Here is a 27186-nt window from a genome sequence, read left to right on the forward strand (position 1 = left end):
CTACACAGCTGCTTGTCTGAACATGAAGGTTCTTCTAATTCTGCAGGAGCTATTTAATGTTATCAGAGAGGCTCGATCATTTCAAACAAGCAGTGTTTACACAGGTCTTTACTGAGCACTTCCCGTCAGCTTCGATCCATTTGGGAAAAATGGAAATGATATTCCGAGAGCTATTGACTCTTCGAACAAGAAAGTTGAAGTTGGTCAAGTTTTTTTTTTTCCCCTCAGTGACTGTTATTTGAAAAAAAATTATAGCAGGACCATGTATTAATATTTCTAGCTGAATATATAGAAAAGAATAAAGAGCAGTAAGGGCTCAAAGTCAATCCACAAGGTTGGATGCTATGATCAGCCAGAGAGTCACTTTTTTCTTTTGTTCAGCAACTTTCAGGGTAGGGGTTTTTGTTACTTGAAACCAGAAACAAACTAAGCATTCTTGAAAACTTTCCCCCAGATTCTTTTTTTCTAATTAATAAAATGATACTAAATTTAAAAAAAAAGATAAAGATAAATTATAATTCTTATTACTTTAGGTATGCTAGGCTAGCATTTTGTTCATGTAGCAGCATATGGCCATTTTTCACCAAAGGGGGAAAAATATTTTAAACTTTTCCTTAAAGTCATTCTTTCCAGTAGTATATAATTCATCTAAAAATGACTTTCCCACAATACAACCAGCCAGCTTAATTCCTACAAGTAAAGATTTAGGAATGACTTAAGATTGTTTTGAGTCTTCTGCAGCAAAGCAACCTTAGCAAGTTCTGTGTCAGGAGTTTGATGGCCATCCTGAAGCAATAGTTCTAATGACCAAAAATTGTTCTTTTCTATGAATGAACGTAGGGCCCCCCACTTACGGGAAATAACATAGCTGAAGGAATTTCGGGAGGGGGGACTGAACATTTCAGGAGTTTTCAGCCTTCAGGATTTAACAGGTAGGACAAGGACAGTTCATATTGCTTGGTATACCTGGTAGAAAGACTTTTAGTTCAGTTCTAGCCTGCAAAGGATTGGCCAGTGTCTTGGCCCTGATTGGCCAACTTTGTAGATAAGCTCATGGACTCTGAGTTCAAATCCTGACTCAACACTTGCTGGCTGTGTGACCTTGGACAAGTTGCTTAAACTCTCTGTGCCTCTCTTAACCTGTCTATAAAACAGAGATATCAGTAGAACCTACCACAGTTGTCCCTTGGAATCTCAGGGGCATTGGTTCCAGGACTATCTTCGAATACCAAAGTTTGTGATACTAATCCTGCAGTGGGCCCTGGGAGCCTGCAGATAAGAAATATGGCTGGCCATACTCATGAATTTTGCATTTCTCAAGTCTGGTTGTAGATACGGGGGTAGGGGGTGGGGAGGGGTGGGTGTGGGGTAGGGTGGAGGGCCTGGCCGTATTTATGGAAAAAAATTTGCATCTAAGTGGACCTGCATGGTTCAAACCTGTATTGTTTGAGGGTCAACTGTACCACGTGAATTACAGTAATTGACATAACATGTGTAAAAAACTTAGAAATAAGTGGCTGGTATAGAGAAAGCATTTAATAAATGTTAGCTGTCATTATTTTCATAATTCCACCTCTGGTGTCCTAGGACTTTCTTTTAACTTTGTTTTGTTTGTGCCAGTGTATGTGCTTTTAAATTATTTTGTGTGTGTGATAATTACATATCTAGTCTTAACAGTGCATTAAAAAAACATTTGTGAGTAAGTCAGGAAGAATTTTAGAAATGGGGGAGGGCCTTCCTAATACACTAAAATCTTATCACCTAAGAGCTGTCTACTTCAGGTTCATAAAGTACCAGATAAACAAAGTGAGGGAAAATTCCTGTTTAGAGAGCAAAAGACTGCAGTTTTCCTGGCTAGGGTTCCTTATACAGCATGATAAAAATTACTTAATTAGATACTAAAAAGAGAAAAATACCTCATTCTTAAGTGACATGATTGTCCTTCCTTTTACGAGATGGATCTAAGGCATTCCAACTCCTCTGTGTATCTAGACTCAAAGCCACCTCTTTCTCTTGAATATCCCCTTCCTGAAGTCTTCACTTTACTTCCACTCATCTTGTGGGTTTTAAGTTGGACATTATTTCTGGAGAAGACTCCCCTTTCCCTTTTCCTTGAGCTCCCATAATAACCAGCTCCACCTCCTTCCCCACAGTTTTAGCACCTCGCAACTGCTCTGGAATCACACAACTTGTCAGTCTCTCCCATTGGACTGTAACTTCATGAGGAGAGAAATGATCTATTTTGCTTATTGTTGTAACCTTGGCAACTAGCAAAGTGCTTAGCATATAGCAGGTGCTCAATAAAAGTTTGTTGTGTTATGTTGGGCATCCCAAGGCCTTTGAACTTTGGTGCTGGCCTGTTAGCTTTGAGCATTAGTGAATGCGGACACTGGAGAGGTTGGGTGAGTCTGAGACTTTGGACATACTGTCATGCGCAGGGTATATAAAGAAGACTGAGTTAGACCTTCTTCCTTCCTGCTTCACTCTTCAAATCCAGTCTAACTCCTGAAAAGTAAATCAGCCTTGATAAATCTGTTGCAAGGGCTGAATGAAACCTACAGTAGGCATTGGGTTGGGGAAGAGGCCAGTCCCTTTCCTATTCACTGTTTATGACATCTCAGAATACTAGTCCATTTGTCCTTCGGTTTAAGGTGCAGAATCTTCATCTGCAGATGAGCTCGTGGCTTGTTTTCTTTTCCATTTTCTGCCCGTAGACCTCTCTGAGACTTCCTCCAAAGGTTTATGGCTAACTTTGCTGCCTGGAATAACATGGAGTAAATTTTTCTTTTTGGAGGAGATAGACCTTACCCGAGTCATTCAAAGGCTTCTTGTTATTCCCATTCTTTTGTGGGTGTCAGGCTAACCCTAGATGAACCTTGGCGTCCTTTCTACAATCTCATCTGCCTGCCAATCGCACTTGTTCGTTTCTGTCTGCTGAATGAGGCTATTAACTGGTCAGTGTGTACAGTATATGCAAAATGATGTTGCTGTTTTGTCAGAGGAGGAGCTTGCTATTTGAATGAGAAGAAAAGGTCTGTTAAGGAGGTTTGTGCTGGGTAATGATTATGTGCCTCTATCTCTTTTAATTCTTGCTTTAAAAAGGAAGTGACTCATACTGCAGATAAACTGGACTTGAAAGAATGTCTGGCTTATGCAAAGCTCTTATTTACATACTAGTCTCTTATGCACAAGCAAAGAGGGACTCTAGGATTTTGGCTCCGGAGTTCCTCCCTTTTGATTCTTGTTCTTTGATAGGCAGTGGCCTGCGTGATTCCTGGGAGGATTTTCTCTGCCCATAACATGTCCCACACTCTTTTCTCTGTTGAAAATAGGAATTTCATGAATGTAAAAGCAGAGACCAGAGAGAGGGATGAGAGTATAAAATTTCTCTCTCTTACATTTCTAACTTGTCAAAGGCTCAGACACCCCACCACTGGTATCTCGTATCTTCTGGTGTATGTACATCCTACTCTGCCCTTCACAGGGTTCAATAAAGCAGTTTAGAGGTTAGGAGCATGTGCTTTAGTGGCAGCTACACTTGGCTTGGTGTAGAATCTGGGGCAAGTCGTTTAATCTTATCCTATTTCCTTACCTGTAAATAGGAATCATAATAATACCTGAATCCCAGGTCTGCTGTGAGGCTGCTATGGGAATTTATATAAAGCATAAACTCACCCAATATTTCAGATTATCATTAATAAGAATTTTATTTGTAACCTGACTTAGTGTCTAATTCTTTTTTGATTTTAGGGTTCTTCTTTATGCCCTTTCTAAATCACTCCTCCAATTTAAACCACTTTTCCTCTCATTATTTTCTGGGTCAATGAAGAATTCATGTGGATAGATGGAGAACCCATCTACCCAGTATTTGTTGAATAAATGAATCAATGATGAGTGAATGGTGGTGGTTCCTGTTTGCCGTTGTAAGAGCCTACTATGTTCTAAAAAATTCAAATTTGTTCCTGAGACTTCTGGGAAGGCAGACTGGTTGCAGGGTGAGCAGGTTATTCAATTCAACTACACAGTTAAAGGGGTTCCTAGAGGCCAGGATTTCTTGCCCTGCCCACTGGCTTCTGAACCTGAGATGAACTCTGGCTGGTGTGATCCAGAACAATTCCCATTGACACCTGCCTGGCCCAGTCTTCCCAGCAAAACAGCATCTGGGCAGGGCACTAGGCAAACAGTCTTCTCTTGTTTTCGCTTCCCTTAAAATAACTCTCATACTCTCAAAGACAGTTATTAATGCAGTCACAGCTAGTACATCAGTTCAGGTGCAAACAACTATTAAAGTGAACTCCTTTGAGCTTTTCTCATAGATTCTACTCTTCATTCATTTAATATTTCATTTGCTCTCTGAATCCTGCTTTGGTGCATACTCATTTATTTGTTCTCTTCATCCCTTCTAATCAACTAATCAACTCACTACTGGTGAGTGGGAGCCTGAAGACTTGAAATTAGAGATTTACTGACGTAGTTCTATTCATGTCGTGCAGTCAACAACCATTTTAAAAGCATCTTCTCTGTGCCAAGTACTGTACTAGATGCTGGGGTATATTAATAGAGATATTGAGAGAGAGAGAGAGAGAGAGAGAGAGAGAGAGAGAGAGAGAGAGAGAGAGAGAGAGAGAAAAGATTCCTTGTCTTTATGGCACTTATAACCTAGTATCACCATTATGGGATATTTTAGGGTTCCATTAGGAGCCATCCAGCATCTAAGACTCACAATTTCATAAATTTTTAAATTCAGTTTGACCTCTACCTCCATTCCACTCCAGCCATCCTTTTAAATAGGCAATTCATAGGCATTTACAATTACACTTGACCTTGTCATCACCAAGAATTGAAATCTTAAACTCCTAAGACTGGTTGCTAACCACAGCCTCCCATCCTTCCAGCTTTCTCACCTCCATTTTCCAGCCATGCGTTTTCTTTGAGATCACCAGTTCCTTTTGTCTTTGAGTCTGTTTTCCCTTCCCTTCCCCTCCAACCTGGATGGGACGATAGCTTCATGCTTCAGTTTTTCTCTACTTGCTACCATATATCCTTTGCACCTTCTGCTGCTGCCACATCCTCACCCTATACTAATGCAACTTTTTCACTTTCACATCAAGGCTTCTGAATTCTGCTAGAGAAAAAGTCCTTTAACTTTGTCTTAACAAATTGATTGTCTTCCACTTCAGCAGGCTTACAATGCTGCATAGTAATCTTTCTGTATGTCTCCCGTTATGTCTTTCTTTCATTTCCCACAATTGCATTATTTTTGTCTTCTGGCTTTTAAATATATATCTCTTTTGTTTAAAAAGTTTTTATTATAGAAAAATTCAAACATATATAAAATTAGAGAGAAGAATATCATGAGCTTCCAGAGATCTATCACTCAGCTCGTGACCAATCTTGTTTCATTTAGGGCCTCTATTCCACCCCTAGATTGTCACTTTATTATTTCATCTGCACATATCATATGTAGTTTATAAGATAAGGACACTTAAAAAATTAACCACAGTAGCATTATCTAAGCAACATAGTTAAATAATAATTTCCTAATATCATTAGACATACAGGCAGTTTCCATATTTCCCTGATAGCCTTTTGGATTTTTCTAAGTTTGTTTGAATCAGGATCCAAATGAAGTACATATATTATGATTGATTGACATGTCTGTTAAGTCTTTTTTATTTTTTTTGAGACAGGGTCTCACTGTGTTACTGAGGCTGAAGTGCCGTGGCATGGTCATAACTCATGGTAGCCTCCAACTCCTGGGCTCAAGTGATCCTGATCCTCCTGCCTCAGCCTCTGGAGGAGCTGGGACTATAGGTGTGTGTGCCACCGCATCTGGCTAATTGTTTTTTTTATTTTTGTAGAGACAGGGTCTTGCTATTTGCCCAGGCTGGTCTCAAACTCCTGGCCTCAAGCGACCCTCTTGCCTTGGCCTCCCAAAGTGCTGAGATGACAGGCGAGGGCCACAACACCCAGCCAAGTCTTTTTTAAAGTAAAGGTTCCTCCTCCTTTTCTCTTTTTTCTTGCTCAGGATGTGTGTGTGTGTGTGTGTGTGTGTGTGTGTGTGTGTGTGTGTATGTGTGTGTGCGCACACGCGCGTGGTTGAAGAAACTGGGTCCCATGATTGCTTTCTGAAACCATTACCACATTGCTGTGACCAACTCTCTCATTCCTGACAGCTGATCAGGGTTTACCAGACGTGTCCCTTGACTACCTGCCTTCCTGTCTGTAACCCTGTCAGCATCTGCATCCATCATCCCCTCCTCTTCTGGTCTCCCAGGAAAGTTGCCCCTTCTCCCTCCTATGTAAGGCTATTTCTTCCATCGGTCCCTGGGCCCCTCCCCACTAGCCTCCTTAGGGAATACCCTCCATATTTTATCCTCTCTGCTGTATCTTTCTCTCTCCCTGACTTTTTCCTCTCAGCATATAAACATGTTAAGGCTCTCTCACTTGTGCAAGTAAACCAAGCCAATCACATATTACCCCCCAATCTTTCAGCCCTGTATCTCATTGTCATTTTGATTCCATCTCTCATCTTTTTTTCAAAGCCATGCTTCTAAAAAATACTCTATATGCATTGTATTCTACTCTTTTAACTTTTAACTCTTTTAACTTTTAACTCTTTTAACTGACCCACTGCCGGGCTTCAGTTTCTATCACTCCTCAGAAATCGTGCTTTGCTTTCCAAGGTCACTGAAAAACCTTCTCTGGCTAAATGCAGTGGCCCTTGACTGAGTTCTTATCTCACTTGGTATCTCTGTAGCATTTTACACTGTTGCCCACTAAAATACTCTTTAGCTTCCACGACTTGGTCTCTGTTGGTTTTCCTCCTACCTCTTTGATTGCAATTTCACAATTCCTCTGAAGGTTTTTCTTCCTCTGTCTACCCTTAAATTTAGTATTTTGTGAGTTCTACACACTTTTGGTAGATGATCTCATCTATTCCTATGAATTTAACCATCACCCCCCCCTCTTTTTTAAGACAGAGTCTCGTTCTGTATCCCCAGCTAGAGTGCTGTGGTGTCATCGTAGCTCACTGCAACTGGCAACTCCTGAGCTCGTGATCCTCCTGCCTTGGCCTCCCAGAGTGCTAGGATTACAGGTGAGAGCCACCATACCCGGCCCCAACTATCACCTTTATGAGGACTCCCAATACTATACTGGCTCTGAAATCTGTCTCCTGAGATCTGGACCTACATAACTAACAAGCTATTGGACAGACACTTTGATGTCCATTAGACCTGCGGTCCCCAACCCCCAGGCCCGCCTAACTGGTCCGTGGAAAAATTATCTTCCATGAAACTTAGGGAGGGAGGCCAGGGCACACAGCAGGAGGTGAGCAGGGGGTGAGCAAGCAAAGGTTCATCTTCATCTACGTATTTAGAGCCACTTCCCATTGCTCACATCACCGCCTGAGCTCCATCTCCTCAAACCCTGTGTCTGTGGAAAATTGTCTTCCATGAAACCAGTCCCTTGTGCTGAAGGTTGGAGACAGCTGCCTTAGACAACTCAGACTCAACATAGCTTCAAATTGACCCATTGTCTTCCCACTTATCTTCCTCTACTTTGTGTTGTCTCTTTGTGATTATCACCAGCTAGTTGCTCAAGCCAGAAATCTGGCAGTTATCCTTCATGCTTTCCTTTCCCTCCCTGCTGTCTTTGCTCCCATTTCTAACAAATTATCAAGTGATATTAATCGTAATATTCCTCTCTTTTCATGTTCTCCTTCCCAGAGCTCCTCCCATTTTACACAGATGCTGCAGTAGCCATAACGGGTCATTCTCCCTCCTTTCTAGGACCCTGCGATCTACTTCCCACGCCGCTCCCCAGGTGATCACATTACTATACTGCATGAAATCCCTCAGCAGCTCTCCACTCCTCCAGTGAAGGAAAGAAACTTGGTAGAGTTATTTATATAGAGCTATGTTGACTGAGCTAGGTCTTACCTCTTTAGCTTCCTCTTTGGTCACTCACCAGCCATCTAATACCCTACGCTCCAATTTCCAAAAAGAATCTATTTTCTTACCAGTAAGCCTGTGCTTGTGCTGCTCCCCCTCCAATTATAATGTCCTTCCTTCTCTTTGTTTAACTCCACCTTTAAGCTTCGGGTCAGGGATCACCTCTTCTGGGTAGTCTTCTCTGACCTCCAGCCCAAGTCAGGCACTCCTCTTAGCTGTCTGAAAAATTCCTCATGAGAGATGCTCACTGCTTCCCTCTGTCCTGCACCTAGTGATCTAGGTGAGGTCCTGGCCAGTGCTCGTACCCAGGGCATGAGATGTCCCAGCTGCGAAGGACCGTCTCTTCATTTTGCTGATGAAGATTTCTTTGTGGCTTCCTGTCTTTAAGGAAGGAATCCAAGCTTCCTGTTTCAGCCATTCAAATAACTGTTTTACCAAGAACCTGCCTTGGGCAAGGTGCTATATTAGGTATCTTCAGAGTGTGAAGATAGAAACCCTTTCCTCAAGTTGCTTCATAAGGGAGAAGAGATAAAATATCTACTTAAGTAAAATACAATCAATAAAGAGATAAACAGCACAAGAGAAGTAGAGATAAAAGGCTGAGAGACCCCAGAGGAGGGTGCAGTAGAGGGCCCTGGGGTCACCAAAGGAGTGGAGGAAAGTCCTGTAGAGGGCTCATGCTGGAGCCGAGCCTTGGACATGGGTGGGCAGGGAACAAATGTGGGGGGAGGGCATTTGGGGCAGAGACTAAGGGGCAGACTGTTGCTATGTATCTGTCTGAGAGTTGGCAGGCCCTTTCAGGGTCCTTTTTGGTTTTTGTTAATTACAGAAATTATATGCCACCAAATTGCAATCTTCTGCCATTTGAAAAATATTTACATAGCCTAGATATATTATCCTGTGTCATCATGTTACTTGGGCTGTCTGTTTTGTTTTCCCCAACATTCAGAGTAACAAAAATTTGGTAACATTTGTTTATTTAATTAAGTAAATAGTTATTGATCTTCATTAAGGGCTTGGTATAATGGCATATACAAAGATGAATAAGATAAAACTGCAGCTTCCAAGAAATCACAGTATTGTGGGTGTGGTAGGAGATAGAAAGGTTATCAGATGGTTAAAAAAGCAACAAGGAAATAACTACTGTGACACACATAGGAGCATGTTGCTATCGGAGTGAAGTCAAGGGAGCCCCTAGCTCTGGCTTGGAAGCAGGAGGAACCAACAAAGAAGATGTGAAAACTCTGAAGTAGGCAGGGGTGGAAAATGTCCCTCAGATAGTTACAACATGTGACAAGTGAATGGGAGGTGAGAAAATGGAACCAGGGTGGGTAGCTTTTTGTACTTTTGTAGATTTGCAACTTGGCTTCAGCATTATTTCTACCGTGGTCTATATTGTTTTTAAAAGAAGAAGAGAAACAGGAGAAGGAAGAGGACAAAGGAGAAGACCTAGTTCTGCAGATCTGACTCTGTAATTCGTGTGCTGTGGACTTGAGGAAAGTTACTGGGCATCTATCTACCTGTCAGTTTAGGCGGGGGCCCAGGTGACCTTTCAGGCTCTTCCAGCCTGAATGACCGAGGATCCTGTTTTGCCTCTGATTACAAAGCTGCAGATTTGTATGTTGATAGACGCTGGGCCAAGATCTTTGGGTCAGCATTTGCTGAGGAACAATGAAACTCATTTTCAGACACTTTGTTTCCCCCATGATTGAGAAGTAGGGGGTTTTTATCCATCAGCAGTGGCTGTTGATCCTCTGTTTGCCTTGGAGAGAGGGAGGCATTGATTTTTTTTTTTAAACATTCTGCCACCTTTTCTTACCTCAGTATCAGTACTACTCATGAATCACATAATATGCTGATAAGAACTGAAATTACCCATTGACATTATCATGGGGCTATTTTAAAAACATTATCTCATTTCATTTCCTAGAATATCATCAAGTCTCTACAATATCAGTTCCTTAAAAGAGAATGTTGTTTTTGTTCCAACTGAAGCCAAACTGTTTTAGTGAATTTTGTCTTTAGTAATGCTGGCTTCCTTCCCTGATACTGTGTGGCCAAAAGCATAGCGTTTAGCAAACTTTTTGCCACAGCAGAATCTGATATCGTTTGTTGAATTTGAAGTTAGCTGCTTTCAATAATTGGTCAATACTCTTTATGCAGACTATCTGCATTGCAGAGTCCATACAGAAAATTCCAAATCCTGGACTGAATTTCTGTCATCATTACCTGTGGATTTGTCATCTCTTTCCTCATCCCCACCGTCTATCCAGTCACCATGTGCTCAGGCAGTGTTAGACAAAGCATCCTTTCATAGAATTCAACACTAATCGGGTTTTTATATATTCCCCAAAGTAGAAAAACAGCTTTCATATTACTTGAGAGTTTGATCTGTCTCCAGTAATGTGGAAAAGGGGTTGTCTAATAATCAGATATTCCTCGTCTGACCTTGAATCCTTACTCATGAGACCAGATGAAATAAGCATTCATTAGTGTTTCTATAAAAGGATTATTTTAAAGACTTCTAATAAGTTCCAGTTCTCTTTGCATTTTCTGATTTATTGATAAATTCATGCATTCACTTACTCATTTACTTAATTATTATATTGCTTTCTAAACTGCTATGTACAAAGCTAATTTTAGGCACCATCCTTAAATAAGTTCAGAGCAATAACAGTTGGGTTGGGGGAAGAGAATTAGTGAGCAGGGTTTTGTGATATCTGAAGGCAGAGGCACGGTAAGACAACTTGGAGCTTCAGGGAGGCCCAGGGGCTTGATGGCTTATGTTTCAATCATCGGAACTTGTTTCAGCAACAGTCTTGCCTCTACAACGTGAGTCACAAACATTAAAATAGGCAGTGCCTTCAGCCAGATGCAACGGAAAAGTGTGTTCACATGGAAAATATGGGATGGCTATATTCCATACGTCAGTATGACTCCCAGACTGCGTCTTTTAGGATGGCTAATTTTTTAAGTGAACTGATGTATATGAGTAAACACCATGCTAGGATGTTTCCAGCATTATTAGCCAATGAATGAAATTCCTTGCAAGGCAGATTGAGACTGAGTCCAGCTAGTTAATGAATTTACCAAAAGGCTCCTTTATAAGGCTCCTTCACAGAGAATTTAGCAATAAACAGTGTTGCCAACTCTTGATCTTTCAGCTGTAGCCTTTCTTCCTGTATTTTTTGGAATAATGATTAACATTCAGTGATCAAGTTTTTGCTTGTCATTTAATATAGCACATTTTTTCTTTTGTTTTTTAGTATCTTTGCATATCAAGCAGTGCTTTTAAAGCTTCTGCAAGAATTACGCTTTGGACTCTACATTTCTGTGTAATTTTTCATGTCACCCTGCTGGGTAGAGAATGCGTGGGAAGAAATACGGAGATTTTTATTGAACACTTCCTTGTTTTAACATAGTGTATCTGCTAATTCAGGAGAAAAAAGTATTCTTTGGATTTTCCTTTTACTTGTCTTTTATTGGTCTGAAAGGTGCAAAATGACTGATAAAGTAGGTAAATATGACTGTGATTGTGGGAAAATAGGAATTGATGGTGCTACCTAAGTGTTAAACTCCTCTTATCAGTCAATATGCCTGGTTTTAGTGTCACAGGAATTTGATAGCCTCCTGGACCTTAGCCAGCCCTCAGAAAATCCTGCTTTTCTTTTGAACAATGACTCTGGGCTGGAAGCTGGGTGAGGTGTCCACTCAGCATGTCAACATGGTGGAAAGTCAACTAGAAGTGACACACTTGTTAAAGAAAAGAGGACTTTGAAAAGGAGTGAGAATGAGTGTTAACAGTTGACTTTAGGTAGGCAATTAGTGAAGGATGAACTAAATTAACGTTCTGGATAAGCAAAGAACAAAGGTATGTTCTATGGCCAGGGGCTAAGCTGTTTGCATAGTGAGTGAGGCCATTTTGTTTACTGAGTGTGCCTTCCCAGGGCATGGTGGGTGGGTCGGTGGAGTGAGGGCAGGCGTGTGTGCATGCGTGTGTGTGTGTGTGTGTGTGTGTGTGTGTGTGTGTGTGTGTGTGTGTGTAGGGGGCTGGAAGTTAAGGTAGCCCAGGGAGCAGACGTTCACCATCTAATCAAGTCAGTTGCTTTCTCTTTAGCTCCAGCTAATTGTTGCCATGTGGACCTTCTCAGTTTTCAAAAGAAATAGTGAATCTGATATTTTATAGGAAATATGTCAGATTTTAAATGTAGTACCACATTAAAAAAAAAATTGTGTGAGCCAAACTGTGTCTATGGGATGATAGGACCCTTTAGTCATCAGCTGGCCACCTCTACCCAAATCTGATTTCAGAATTCCATGCTGCATGCTGAGAATTGTGCTGCTTATTATACTGACTGGGAAACCTTGGGATCACCATCTGAATGATGGCTTTAAGGAGACTTAGCACATAGTGTTGTTTTGAGAGTTAAATAAGATGATTTATGTAAAAGCCTCTGCCACAAGGCAAAGCAGATAATAAGACTCAATAAGTGATGGTTGAATTTGAATCAGTAGCCTCACACAGTACTGAGCACTGGGTTGTCTATTTCAGATCCACATTAATGGCAAACTTAGGAGGAATAAATGGTTATTTCTGTTATGTGATTTAACAATGACTTCCTTCTCCAAGTCTCTCTTCGTGTTGCCTGCCAAGATACATATTTGAGACAAACCTTTGCAGCCATAGATAGGTCTCTATTAAATATAAATGCCCCCGACTCAGGGGTGAGTGGGCATGGGGAAGTGCGGTGGTAGAAAACTGTGTGGATTGCACAGACGTAGCTATTGTACCTTTGTTGCCTTCTGCCTCCTAGTCTCACAATCTACCCCTTTAGAGACCACTTACCCTAGAGCTTATTTCCAATCATCAACCAGACATTTGAGACAACTGGTTCTCTTAGCATAATTAAACACAAACCCAGTTACCTCCAAGAATCAGTGACAGCAAGTAAGATTTGCCCTTTCTGTGTTTGGGAAGCTTTTAACTTTCCTTTAAAGAAAGGTAAAGAAAGTTACATTTCTTGCTAGTTTCTCCCCAATGTTTCCTCCCACCATATCCCTGCTACCACACATATTAGCTGTTCCTTAGTGTCCAGAAGATGTTAAGATGTTCTTGGGGCCGGGTGGGAAGCAGCTTCACCTTGCCAGCCAGCTCCAGGTGTTGGGCTGTCCAGCATATCCTATAGCGAGTGGAATTTAAAGGCTTACCAGGATTGGTGTAGAATGGTGTCCAGTCTATAAGTGATGTCTTCCATAGGCCCATGAGGAAGGAGAAGAAAAATATGCTAATTCTGTGCCTAGTAAATATAAATACTCATTTAAGATTGACTTGGGGGACAAGGAAAGAAAAGTTAAGTTTGCTCATATCTGTTCCTGGGTTTGTTTTTGGTGTGTTAAAACTAAAAGGCAGAGCCCATATTTTTGGTGGGGTTTACTATGTATTTTCATAACATTTTGGCAAGATAATGAATTTTAATTTTTGAAATCACTAATAGGGAGATTACTGCTTCTCCTCTAAATATTGTTTCTTCTTCTCATCCCCCCCTTTCCTTCCTTTGCTGTCATTATCCTTCCCTAATGTCTGTGGAGACAGAAGGAGAGATGTCATTTCTAGCTCCATAAACCCACAGTCTCGGTAAAGAATAGGTTTTGTCTGTGAAGATGATTCAAATATTAAAAGACATGGAAACTTTGGGTTCCTTGTGGTCTTTCTGGTAACACTTGCTGAGAAAGCCAGTCTTGGCCTGCCTAGACCACATATAGGTAAATAGTTTTCCTAGGTAAATGTGGAATCCTCCCACCATGGAGATCTGAGATGGTGACTTGAAATGGTGCTAGGGACCAGGTGGAGTGTAAAAGGGGCTGGCTCTGGGAAAACAGCAGCCCCAGGGGAATCGGCTCTGGGAAAACAGCAGCCCCAGGGGAATCGTAAATGGTACCTGCCCCCAGACCGGGCAATGTGGGGAGCTGGAGGGTCTGTTCATCTTCAGTTGATCACTACCATGAACCTGGGCTGAGGGCTTCGAGAGTAGATATCTAAATATCTTCATGGATGTTTAAACATGGTGTGGGACAGATATAACCTGTCTATGGACTTAAGAGGGCCTCCAATTGCTGCCATCTAGCTAAATTAGGAAGTGATCAATGACATGAAGAGCAGGTGGTCTGAGATCTTTACTTACAGACTAGGAGGACCCAGGTGTGTATGGGGGGGATGGGAGTGGTTGGCAGTACAGAGAGGTGACATCTTAGGGACAAGCAGTGCAGTGGGAGATGTGTTGTCTCTTAGCTCTGAGAGTACTGACACTGTTGGTTCCCGTGTTGGAGTCATGGCTAAATTAGGATTATCAAGGGTCTAAAAGGATCCTTAGAAAATGGTCCCTCAACCTCCTGATCAGAGGAAGATCTTACGGATGTTTTCTGAATTAGAATGATATTGTGTGTTTGTGTATGTGTGTGTGTGTTGGGGATAGTGGATTAGGAGGGGCAAGAGTTGGAAGAATACCCCAAAGTAGCCCTGGGTGCCGAGAGTGGTCCTCACTGTTATCATTGCTCCAGAAGTGGAAGGGCTTTTTCCTCTCCTGATGTGAGCCTCCGTGGTTTACTGTAGATCCCAGGCTTTCAAAAGGAGTTCAGGTCATAATGCTTTCCTCCCTGATTCCTTAAGGATTAAAGATTAGGATTAAGTTAGAATGGAAGAAACAGATTAGTTAAACATCCTAAAGATTAAATGGCAATTTTGTATTATCATGATCACTGTTATATGTGAATTTCATCTTTTGAAAAAGTGAATACAATGATGTGTCCATGTAGGCTCATCCATGGTAACAAATGTGCCCCTCTGATGTTGGGGTAGCCTGTGCCTGTGAGGGGGGCAGGGAGTATATGGGAAATCTCTATTTTCCACTCAATTTTGTTATGAACCTACAATTGCTCAAAAATAAAGTCTATTAAAAAACTACACCTTCTTCTAATGCCTTTCAGCACTTACTGTCCTATAACTTCATAGATATTTATGGTAGAAAGAATTGGGGCTCCTGTACTGGAAGGAGTATGCTGACATATTCCTTTTTTCTTTCTTTTCCACTCGGCCTACCATCTCCCACTTCTTTATGGAACTGCTAACTTTTAAATCTGTTGCCCTCTCTCTGAGGTTCCCTTAGGCCTGAAACAGTTCCTTGGTGTGTAGCAGATGTTCAGTAAATTTTATTGACTGTCTGAACAAAGGAAGGAAGGAAGGAATGACCCTGTCTTGAAAGTTGTGAGCCTTGGTGTAAAACTAACCTTTGTTCCAAATTCAAGAGGCATTTGCTAGGTGTTAGAGGAACTCTGACAATTTGGGGATTTTTAACCCATATGTACTTGTTAAGGGTTAAAATGATTCCTGTTTTTAGCATAGGGTGTTATAAATGGAAAATGGTTTAGCAATCATCTAACCACGTCCTGGGATTTTTCAGGTGAGATTTTGTGTGTGCTCCTGTGCGTCTAAAGAAACAGAGGTCAAGAGAGGTTTACTGGTGTGTTCAAAGACACATAGCTAATCAAGAGCAAAGCCGGTGTTTTGGAGCCCAGTTCTGATTGTTAGTAGCACATTCATGACATGGTCATTCTCAGAGAAAACCTGGCCTAGGGAGATGCTCTGGAAGGTGACAAATGCCAAATTAGTGGTGGCTTTCTTCTTGGAAACAGTGTTGTAACTTGTACATTTTCCTTATCATCGAGCTAATTTCCACTACGGAGAATGTTCTTCCTTCGGAGAAGGGGTATATGGGTTTATTTTGACTCTGAGCTGAAGTTTTTAATGAACTTCTAAAAATACACATATACTTGTATGTGTGTGTCGTCGCTTGTTGATATCAGGAAATTCTGAGTGTGAGCTTATGTAAACTTGGATTCCTAGTGGGAGAAGAAAATTCAATAAAGGGTGCCCTGCTGATAACCTATAAAACATTAAGTTATATCTGAAAGATCAAAATGGGGTGTGAGTATAAACACTTATCTTAGACACTTCTCAGGTTAAACACTTCCCTCGAGATTGGCTTGAAAACAGTGCCTGTCCAGAGGTGAAACAGAGTCTGTGAACACGTATGCTGGCAACAGGAAAGAACAGGCAATCAGCTGAAGCGATGTCTTCAAGAGCATTGAGATGCCATTAAGAGAAGATTTGGAGGCCTTTGGAATTAAATGGAGAGAGGCTGAGTTTGCTTTATGTTTAATCCTCTAGAAAATATCTGTAGTCTTTGTTTGCCATCCCTGCTAAGTTGCTGTATTCCTGCCCTGCCCACTGGCCTGCCTACCCCATTCCAAACACAGCACAGTCATTTGGAAAGGAAATGATTAACTCTAATATTGGCTATGGTCACTTTTGGACACTGGATTGATTGAAAAAGAGGCAGAAACTGAGCCAATGAGGTGAGTGACTGATGAAAATGATTTAAGAGTAGGAAATCCACAGGGCCTATTTTAGGCAAAAATGGTAATGGTTTGGTCGTCATACCTTTCACTGATTACTCCTTTTATCACTTCTAGAAAGGCACTAAAAATGCATTTCATATTTTAGTATAAATTACATTGGTTTCACCCTATTTTTTACATTTTTAAAAAAGAACCAGCTAAAATGCCAAATATTTTTGGCTCCATGTGGACTTGAAAGATCTGTTGTAAAGAAACAAGGAAACATTTTCTGGGTTTAACATAGTTGAGATCTGATTAGATCCTAGCTTTAGTACTTTCCTTCCCTCCCTCCCTTCTTCTTTCTCTACCTCCTCCTCCTTCTCTCACTCTCTCTCTCTTTCCCTCTCTCCCTGCCTCCCTCCCTCCCTGCCTGCCTTCTTTCTTGTCATGAGAGGAAATGGAGAGAGAACAGTGGAGCTGGGAAATGTGCTTTATAAACTCTTTTTCCCTGCCAGGATGTAAGATATAGTACAATTTACCAATACTGTAATTCAAGCCCTTGAGTATAAGCAATTTCCCTTCTCTTATTCTGCTTTTTTATCAGAACTCTTCTAAAGCTGAGTAAACAGGGCTTGGCTGCTGCTGTAGGAGCCTCTCTGCCCTCTCCCTTGGGAAGATGGGGAGGGGAGGAGAGCTCAGGCCTTCCTCCGCCACACCGGGTGAGAGCGTGGCACTTGGGTACTGGGACACTTCTCTCCTGGAAGCAAGAACATAGAGGCAGCCCCAGCCCTGGCTAATCCCTCAGCCCCCAGCTGTGTGTACCGTGTCTGTCTGAGGTGGGGGATATGCAGGTGGCAAAAAGTCCAGTTAACTGTCTGTCCAGCCTGTCCCACCAGGAGCCTGCCAGGAGCCTTGTCCCTGGGAGGAACTGACCGAAGACTCTCAGTACTCATTGGTTGAATTGAGGGGTAGGGGGCAACTTTGGGGGGAATTTTGGAGCCTTTTCCTGAACCTCTCTAAAAGTTTTCATCTCGTACTTTCTGGTTATGCCATTTATTTTTTATCCTCCCTATCCTTTATCACTTGTCTCACTCCTAAAGCATAACAATGCATTTCTAATAATATGTGATGCCTACGCTTTTAGTGAGAGGCGTTAGATATGAGAGCAGTAGAAAGGAGATTTTTAGCAGGTTTTTCTAAACACAGTTTAAAGCAGGATTTTTAAAAAATTACGAGTCTCAACCCATGAGTGGGCCATCAACTCAATTTAGTGGGTTTCAACTTGTAGCAGCATTTTTATAAAGGAAAAAATTGACTAGAAAGTGCCAAAGATGAGCATTGGTTTGGGAAAGTTGCTTCAGTCACACATCCGCGGGAGAGTGTGGACTCGGGTGTGATAGGAAATGTGTTTCTTACAGCAGGTCCAGAGAATCTGAAGATACTGATTGCGGACATTCGTGCTTTCTGGGCTCAATTTAAAGTAGCATCTGCTGTCTTTCTGAGATCTCAGATCGCTCAGTTAATTGCTAAGCTTACATTTCCAGAGAAACTACTTCACCTGACCAGAAGTAAGAACTTAACAGATAAAAGAGCTGAAATAAGTTTAAGTAATTATGTGTACCAACTGTATTAACACTGAGCAAGTGGCATATACAGTGCAATCGGCTCAGCACTGCTTCCAGCTTTCAGCCGATTGCTTTTTGTAAGGAGGTCATCTGCTTCTTTAAAAAGTCCTTTTGTATTGCATCGGGACGGTGTGAGAACATACCACTAAAATGGTTGTTAGTGGAGGTGGAAGGGGCTTTTTACTTACCCCAGAGAGCTCTGAAACGAACAAGGTTTAATCTGGATCAGGGTATTCAACTGCATCGGATAATACATACGGCCTGAAGCAGAATAAAATGTAAAAGTACAATAGTAAACCTCCTGGTGACATCCTGGGTTCCTTTCGTAGCCACTCAGCTGGCTTGTTTGCAGGGCACAGGTTGGGTGACCACCTGACGGTCAGCCAGTTACCTGCATGGGGTCTCTCCAGACCCCCCACCGGAACCTGTGGCTCAGGGTTGTGTCATAGGAAATGCACGCGGGGCTGGTGTTCACGGCTAGAGAAAAGGAGGGCGGCCCCATGTGTGCCTGGCTCTGCTAGCGAGGACAAGAAGCTGAGCTGGCGTGGCTGGGAGGAGCCCCCACACTGCCTGCCCTTTGTGGGTGTGTGGTGCCCAGACTTGAGCTGCTATTTAATCTGACAACGACAGAGGTTTTTCTCCCCCTTCTTTGGGCATACTGCCCTGTATCGTACAGAGGGAGGCACAGACAAGTCAGTGATTTATAGACTCCTTGTAGGGAAGACAAAACAAAACGCAAAACCAAACAAAAAACCCAGGAAAACTTAAGTCACATTTTTCCATCTGAAGATGTTTTTGTCTTTCTGGGAAATAGCGCTTCTTGTATGAAAACACATCTTTGGAAATTTCTCCCTTTGTCTAATGGCCTGTCTTCAGACAGGTCAGTGGGTAAAGTTCATTGGAGCTGTTTTAAGTTTTATTCTGTCCAAGAACTAGCCCACTTATCATTCTCGGACAACATGATGGTTCCCCAGATGCGGGCGTCGGCAGATGGCTTATGAAAATATATCAATGTCTCATTTGGAGACTGACCTTTTTATTTTGTCCTTGTTCTCCTTCCTCTTCCCCTCCCAGTCTCGATTATTTGAGACAAACAAATGCAAGAGGAGAGGCTGCAACTCGCTGGCTACCTCTAACAAGCCACAGGACATCCCTGTACACTTAGCCAGGACCCCTTGAGTAGGTTATCTGCCTGGCTGACTCCTTTTCCATGTGCAGACCTTAGAAGAAAAATAAGCTGACATCTCATTATGGGAGGAATTCTCCTTAAGGATGGACCTCAGAGACAGGGCTTTGAGAGGAACCTGCCTCCTGTCTTCTCTCCCCAGGATCCCGGGCTTTATTCCAGGGCCTTTGAACTCTCATTGTTGCTGATGGTGGTAGTTAGTAAGAAAGTGGAAAGAAGGAGACACATTATACACTATGGATGGGCCCACAGAACTTTTCATTCAGGGGAAGAAACTGGTGTAGGGGAGTGAAAAGTGGCTTCCCTCTACTCTTCCAGGTTCCTTGGCTGGGCTATAAATTAAATTGACATAAGAGAGATCAGCAGGAGAAAAACCATATTTAATTACGTATGTATGCATGGGAGTCCCAGAAAATAAGAGACTCCAAGAAGGGTCAGACGATTGAAGCTTATAGAGCATCCTGAGCTACAGGAAGGAACGGGGCCCAGCGTCTCTGGGGGGGAGGCAGAAACAAGCCATGGGGAGGGCAAGGGGAGGAGATGTGTGGTGAACAAAGGCTGTCTGCTCTGCAGATGAAAAGTCTTCAGGTAATAAAAATTGTCTCTTCCTGAGACAGATACTGACTAATGTAGATTTCCTTTCCAGATGTCAATTTCTTTTACAAAAAGGCAGTTTTTCAGAGCTACTCCTGTGTTAGCAGTTTCTCAGAATACCCAGCTTAAAATATGCCAAAGAAGTCTATTTGGGGATGGCATATTCTGGTCTCCTGCAGTCATATTTTGGGGTGGTATATCCTGAGCCCCAACACTGAGCCTTCATGGGGCAGAGGGGATGGATAAATTATGTCTTGATTGTTAAGTCACTGCACTATCTAGGCCTCCCAATTTCTTGTCATCCTGCTGTTTGGTCATTAACCCAGCTGACCCGGCATTGAGTGCTGAAAGGATTAGGGGATAAAGTTAAAACAAGTAAGTATTTCCATTACAGAGTAGACAAATCTGATTGTACTTAAAAAAAAAAAAAAAGAGAGAGAGTTTTGCACTCTTATTCCTCACATGGTAAAAGGAGGGTGTCCCCTTAGTCTGTTCTCTATCTTCCAGTGACTGCATTTTAGTAATCTGATTTCTCAGAGTATTTGAGCAGTCAAGCATTTCCTGACCCTGGTTACTGAGGCTAATTGAGAGTTAATTGTATATCTGCTTAATATTTTGTTTATGAAAACAGCAGTAGTTGCTCACACTCCAGACTCAAGCCAGGAACTAGCATCCTTGGGAGTGATGTGAGGTGTTGGGGCAGCTCCTCCTTTGTTCTCTCTCCCACCACCCAGTCAGACCACCTGAAATTGTACATTAGAGAGATATTCATTTGGTTTAAAGCATAGCTTTGTTTTCCCTAGGGAGAGGCAATATCATAATTTAAAAAAAAAGTTTTTCGCTTTTCTACATTTTTTAAATTGATATGCATTACAAGTGATAAATGTAGTGCTTTTCCCAAAAAAGTTTTAGTAATTTCATCATGCATTTTTAGTTAAATATTAGAAATACAGTACATTAAGCTGTTATTAATTAATCATATCTAAGTATAAATTATTTCAGAATTCTTGTCACTGAAAAGCTACCTGAGAAAATGGCTTTGCAGAATTTGGAATTCGGGAAGGGTATGAGGGCTGGAAATAGCCTAGTATTAGAAAATATGGAGGCCCAGGGAGCTGTTGGGTAGGAAAAACTTTTCCTTTACGCTTTTATGTTCAGCTAATGGGTGCCTGTAAATTAAACTAACAAAAGATAGACTAATAGAAAAGGCACATAATTTTTATTAACATTTACGTGCATGGGAGTTTACAGAAAAGAAGTGAAACTCATAGAAGTAGTTAGACTTGGGGGCTTACATACCCTTTTAACAAAGGAAGGAGGGTTTGGGCTTTGAGGAATGATAAATTGTGTGTGTGGGGAAGTAACTAGGAAATATATGGAGGAAACTAATGGAAGACACAAGCTATTGTAGTAAGGTCCGTTTATGCAAACTCATCTTGCTGTTAACTCCCCATCTTCAATGATAAGACTTTTAGGCAGATAAGGGGAAGACAGGTCTCCTCCTGCATCTTTTGATTCTCAGTTGCCTTCAGCTTAAAATAATCGTTATGTTAAAGTGACATGTTCTGATCCCTTTCAGGGGCAAGTGGGGGGAGTGATACATAATTAGAAGGTTGAAGACTACAAGGCTTAACTGTATAGTTGCAAATTTTTACCTCATACTGAACCTGATCCTTAAGACATAAATGTTGGGTGTTTTAGTGAATAGACATGACTTCATCCAATCAATATAAGGACATAATTAAAGACATAAGTTGTATCCAGATTTCATGGAATTTTGTTTTGCTTTGGTTGATTCATTATATATTAATAATACCTGTACCTGAGTGTGGGAGGGGTCCCACGGGGCCTAAACTGGAATCCAAACATGTCCTGGCATGTCTGGTTGGTGGACAGGAAGGCCCTAGGGAGTAAGTAATTTGTTTAAATTTAAGAATTTGTGATGGATAAAGGAAGAAAATGTGTTACAGTTTGGTGGGGGATTGTGGTGGTGCTCACATAAATAGGTGCTGAAAGAGCTGTTTTCCGGAGGGATTCTGAGAAGTAGAGGTAATGTTTGCTCTGGGGTACAGTTGAAAAAGTGTAATTTACTTACATACTTTATTTGGGCAGTGTAATCCATGTGTCCCTTTGTCTTCATAGCCACCCTGGGCCAATCAGTTAGCATTTGTAGTACACTGTGGGTAGTTTACATTATAAAACATTTTTTATTATACAAATATTCTTAATTTTTAAGGTGTGATAATGGTTTTAAGGTATGGTTATTTTATCTTTTAGAGCTTTATGCTAATGGATCTGTGGATGAAATGATGTGATGTTTTAGATTTGCTTTTTTTAATTTAATTTTTTAATTTTTTTTTATTTCAGCATGTTACAGAGGTACAAATGTTTAGGTTTACATATATTGCCTTTGCCCCACCCAAGTCAGAGCTTTAAGCGCTGCAGCTACTAGGTGTGAATATACTCATCCCCTGCTCCTCCCTCCCACCTGCCCAACACCCAATGAATGTGCACTTAAGTGTTGATCAGTTAATACCAATTTGATGGTGAGTACATGTGGTGCTTGCTTTTCCGTTCTTGTTGCACTTAGTAGAATGGGCTCCAGTTCTATCCAGGATGATGTAAGAGGTTGGATTTGCTTTAAAATGAGTCATCATTTTGGTTGGGTGTGAGGGGAGAGGGAGAATGGCAGGGCAGAGATGAGCAAGCTTGGCTAGGAGTTGATAATTGTTGAGGCTAGGTAATGGGTGATAGGAGGCTGTTACACTAGTATCTAGTTTAGAATATATTTGAGATTTTCATAAACCTTTTTTAAAGCATAAAAAATAAAGTAAAAATAAGTATATAAAAGAATCTACTACTACAAGCACTTTAGCTAATTTTGTCTCTGATTAGTCCTGAAGAATATGGTAATTAGGGCAAGGGATATTGGAAATTATTTTTCCTTTGCTGAAATGGCAGCTCTTTATGAAATGGCAGTTGGACAGAATATTGTACAGGCACCTCTGCTGTCACACGAACAGGATTTAAGAATCTCGTAAAAGCAGCAGATTACCCTTTGGACGGGGGTTCTAGACCTGGGGTCTACTGGGTCCCTTGTCAGGTGCTCAATGGAGGGTTTTGCCTCTAGATTCTGACCAGAGGGGAGCTTCACTCTCCTGCTACCAGAATACTGTCCCAGCTGCTGCTGGTGAAACTTGGAGGCAAGACTCTTTCCAGAGGCCTAAATCAACAGAGCTTTGGGAATATTCTGAGTTTAAGAACAGGCTCCATGACCATTGTGGCTGCTTAAAAATGAGCGTGTGTATGTGAGCCAGAGTTTGGTTATACCACCTGTCATGGAGGTTGTTGGGGAGGAGACCTACAGGCCTCATCTGCCTTTAACTACAAACACGGGGAGTTTTAAATAGCTATCCTGGCTTGGGCTGGCTCAAAGCAGGCACTGGGGGCATCCTCCCACTTCTGTGTGGGGTACAGCATGCCTGCCACACGGCGGGGGCTCTGGGGAATTCTTCACAGCAGCTCCCAGGGGTCCTGTCTGTGTAAGCCCAGGGGGTACGGGCTGTGTGTATGTTGGGGGGTGGGGGGCACAGTGGGCAGGCTATGGTGTAGCCCACAGCAGTCACCTCTGCTTAAGACTCAAACTCTCGAACTGGGGGAGACAGATAAGGGAAAAGGGAGTGTGCGTTTTGAGAGCATTTTTTCATACCCCCTGACCCTCCCTAGTGACTCACAGAGCTATTTGAAGGAAATAGCAATTCTGGAAAGGAGTTGGAGTCCTGAGGTGGGTAGGTAGGAGCAACAGTGAATGGATTTGTATAAATTACTCTTAATCTGACTCCCATATGTACCCTTAGCTTTGTAAGGTTTTGGCAAACTTGTGTTACACATATTAAAATGAGTTTCTTGTTCATTCGTACATTGTCACTAATTTAAAAACTGCATACATATATTGTCATGCAGGGCTTAATGACAGGGCTATGTTCTGAAAAATGAGTGGTTAGGCAATTTGTTGTTGCGTGAACATCATGGAGTGTACTTTCACAAACCTAAATGGTATACCTCACCACACACCCAGGCTGTGTGGTACAGCCTGTTGCTCCTAGGCTGCAAGCCTGCATCGCATGCCTCTGTGCTGAATACTGCAGGCAATTGTAACACAATGGTAAGTATTTGTGTGTCTAAACACAGAAAAGGTACAGTAAAAATATGGTATAAAAGATAAAAAATGGTACACCTGTACAGGGCACTTGTCAGGAATGGAACTTGCAGGACAGGCAGTTGCTCTGGGTCTGGGTGAGTAAGAGGGGAGTGAATGTGAAGGCCTAGGACGTTACTGCACACCGCTGTAGACTTTATAGACACGATACACTTCGGCTACACTACATTTATAACAAATATTTTTCTTTCTTTGACAATAAATTAACCTCAGCTTACTGTAACTTCTTTATTAGCTCTTTAATTTTTTTTCACAAGTTTTGGACTCTTGTAATACCATTTGGCTTAAAACACAAACACATGGTACAATTGCACAAAGTTATTTTCTTTCTCTACATCCTTATTTGATAAGTTTTTATTTAATTTTTAATTCTGTTATTATTTTGTTTTACTTTTTAAACTTCTTTGTTAAAAACGAAGACACAAACACACACATTAGCCTAGGCCTACACAGGGTCACTGTCTTCCACCCCCACGTCTTGTCCACTGGAAGGTCTTCAGGGACAGCAGCAGGCATGGAGCTGTGATCTCCTATGAAACCAGTGTCTTCTTCCAGAATACTCCCTGAAGGACCTGCCTGAGGTTGTTTTACAGTTAACTAACTAACTTATTTATTTATTTATTTTTTAAGAGATGGTATCTTTCTCTGTTGCCCAGGCTGCAATGATCATAGCTCACTGTAGTCTGGAACTCCTGGGCTCAAGCCATCCTCCTGCCTCAGTTTCCTGAGTAGCCGGGGACAATAGGTGCACACCACCACGCCAGGCTAACTTTTTTTTTTTTTTTATAAGTACAAGGAATACGCTCTAAAATAACAATAAAAAGTATAGTATAGTAAATGCATAAACTAGTAACCTAGTCGTTTATTATCATTACCAAATATTGTGTACTGTGCATAGTGTATTGCTGTACATTCATACAACTGGCAGCACTGTGGGTTTGCTTATACCAGGATCGCCACAAACATGTGGGTAGTGCGTTGTGCTGTGACATTACGACAGCTATGGAATTTTTCAGCTCCATTGTCATCTTAAGGGACCACTGTCACATATGCAGTCTGTTGACTAAAGTATCATTATGCGGCATGCAATTATATATATTTGAATTAATATTTCTTGAGTACCTTATAATGCTTTCATTAACATAATCTCACTTGACCTTTGAAACGATCCTACAAGATAGGCATTAACTTTTATTATTATTATCATAGAACTTTGGCTGAAATAATTTGAATGGCTTTTATTTATTTATTTAACACATACTTATTGGGCATCCACTAGGTACCAGGAATCGTTTTAAGTGCCAAGGATTTAGAGATGAATAAGGCAGGTATAGTCTGTGTTCTCAGGAAGCTGACTCTGATAAACAAGCAAAGCAAGAATGAGGTAACTTCCAATATTGCTGAGTGCTATGAGGAAAATAAGCAGCATAATGCATCTGAGAGGAGCAGACTAGGGGTCACCCTTATATAGACGGAGGGACGGCAGGTAAAAAGTACTGAGGCTTTGTGAGTTTTCGAGGCTTTGTGACTTTCATCCAGCTTGCGAATGGCAGCTCCAGGTTTTAATCCACTCCTGTGAAATAAGCAGCCGGCAGGGGCATGGAAAGTCTCGCTGATTCAAGGTGAAGCCGTGAGAGTTATGGGAACATGCTGAATGATATTTGCAGAGCTGGAATGGCGCCAGGACACCTGGGCCATGAGGTCCCCCCACCCCCCTTTACTGCTGGGAGTACCAGGGACTTCAGAGGAAGTATTTGTTTTAAGTTTTAATCATTTCTGGAAATGGGATTGTTCTTTGATATTTTCTCATTCTGTTTGCCTGACGACCACACCAGAATCAGACTTTTTAAAGCCCTCTCTCGCCTAATGAACTTTGGAAAAAATCTGCCAAATGATAGAAATATTTCTCTTTCAGCTTGACTGCTGACCCAGACTAGTCAGAGAAATGGCCTTTCAGAGGATAAATCTATGAAATTCCATTTCAGGGGGCAAGCGCCTCGATTTGCATGGAGCATTGTTGTAAATGTCAACTGTCCAGCTCCCACTGTCAGCTTGAATGGCCGTCAGTGTTTATCCTCCCAGGATAATTGCACCAACTTATTCAGCACATGGTTGGAGGCTATGAGGCCACACTGTTTCTTGTTAATCTCAATCACGCCCCTCTTATCTTTCTTCCTTCCTTTTCTCCTGTGAGCCGCTTCCAGATTTTTCAAGGTTATGATGAAATACCGACTCCTACTCCTCCGGTTAGCAGGGCTGTCAGTTTTCCTGGGCTGCCTTGCTGAGCCTGTCTTTCCATGGCCGATCCTGTGGAAGGGCGGGCAGGGTGGGAGAAGAGGAACCAGTGGAGGAGACTGAACAAAGGGACACACTGTGGTAGTTTCCTTCTCTGGCCACTGGAACTTGATGTCAAGAGCCTCGGGCACAAAATTATTCCAACCCCTAAATGCCAGACTGTATGTGCTGTCTTGGTTATGACCACTGTGGCCCTGGAACCTAGACCATAGTAGGTGTTGAATAAACACTTCCTGAATGACGATCACAGCAAGTTGTCTCTAGTGGCTTAACCATCCCTCTGTGGCCTCCTGGGTCCCTTTCTCATTGAATGTTGCTGGGTTTGTGCCAATTGCTTTCTCTTGAGGAAGGGGTTGAGGGCAGCAAAGGAGGGAAGGCTGGACATACTGCCTGGGCTTGATTGGCTGCAGCCATCATGACTCTTTTGCAGCCGCAGAGCACTTTGCATGTGATGAATGATACAGAAACATGCCTCCAGCAGCCAACTGGCCCCTCACCAGTTCTTTGTAAATACCAGCCAAGGGAGGCTTTGGTTTCCTGCCAGGCTGCAGACAGCGAGAGCAAATCTTGCAGGTTCTTAGCCCTCACGTGGGGCTCAGCAGGACTCTCCAGCTGTTGTTTCAGGTCCAGATGAATTCTTTGTAATTTTCCTTCAGAGAATCTACAAAGGAAATGTCATTCTCCTGCTTCCCTCTGCCTCTATATGTTTGCTTTGGCCAAGAAACACTCTGCGTTCCTCTCTTCTCCGCTCGCATTGCTTTGATTCAGATGTTCTCTCCTGCTGGTTATTTCTTGTCCCCGGAGGTACAAAACACATGTTTGGTCTGGTGGAAACATCAGGAGGATGTGTCAGGTCGCTGGAGGGGGTCTGGATTAGCGTAGCTGTGTGTCTTAAAACGTGGTTTACCCGTCTGTCCT

This window comes from Lemur catta, chromosome 6, assembly GCF_020740605.2.
Source record: "Lemur catta isolate mLemCat1 chromosome 6, mLemCat1.pri, whole genome shotgun sequence".
NCBI lineage: Eukaryota > Metazoa > Chordata > Mammalia > Primates > Lemuridae > Lemur > Lemur catta.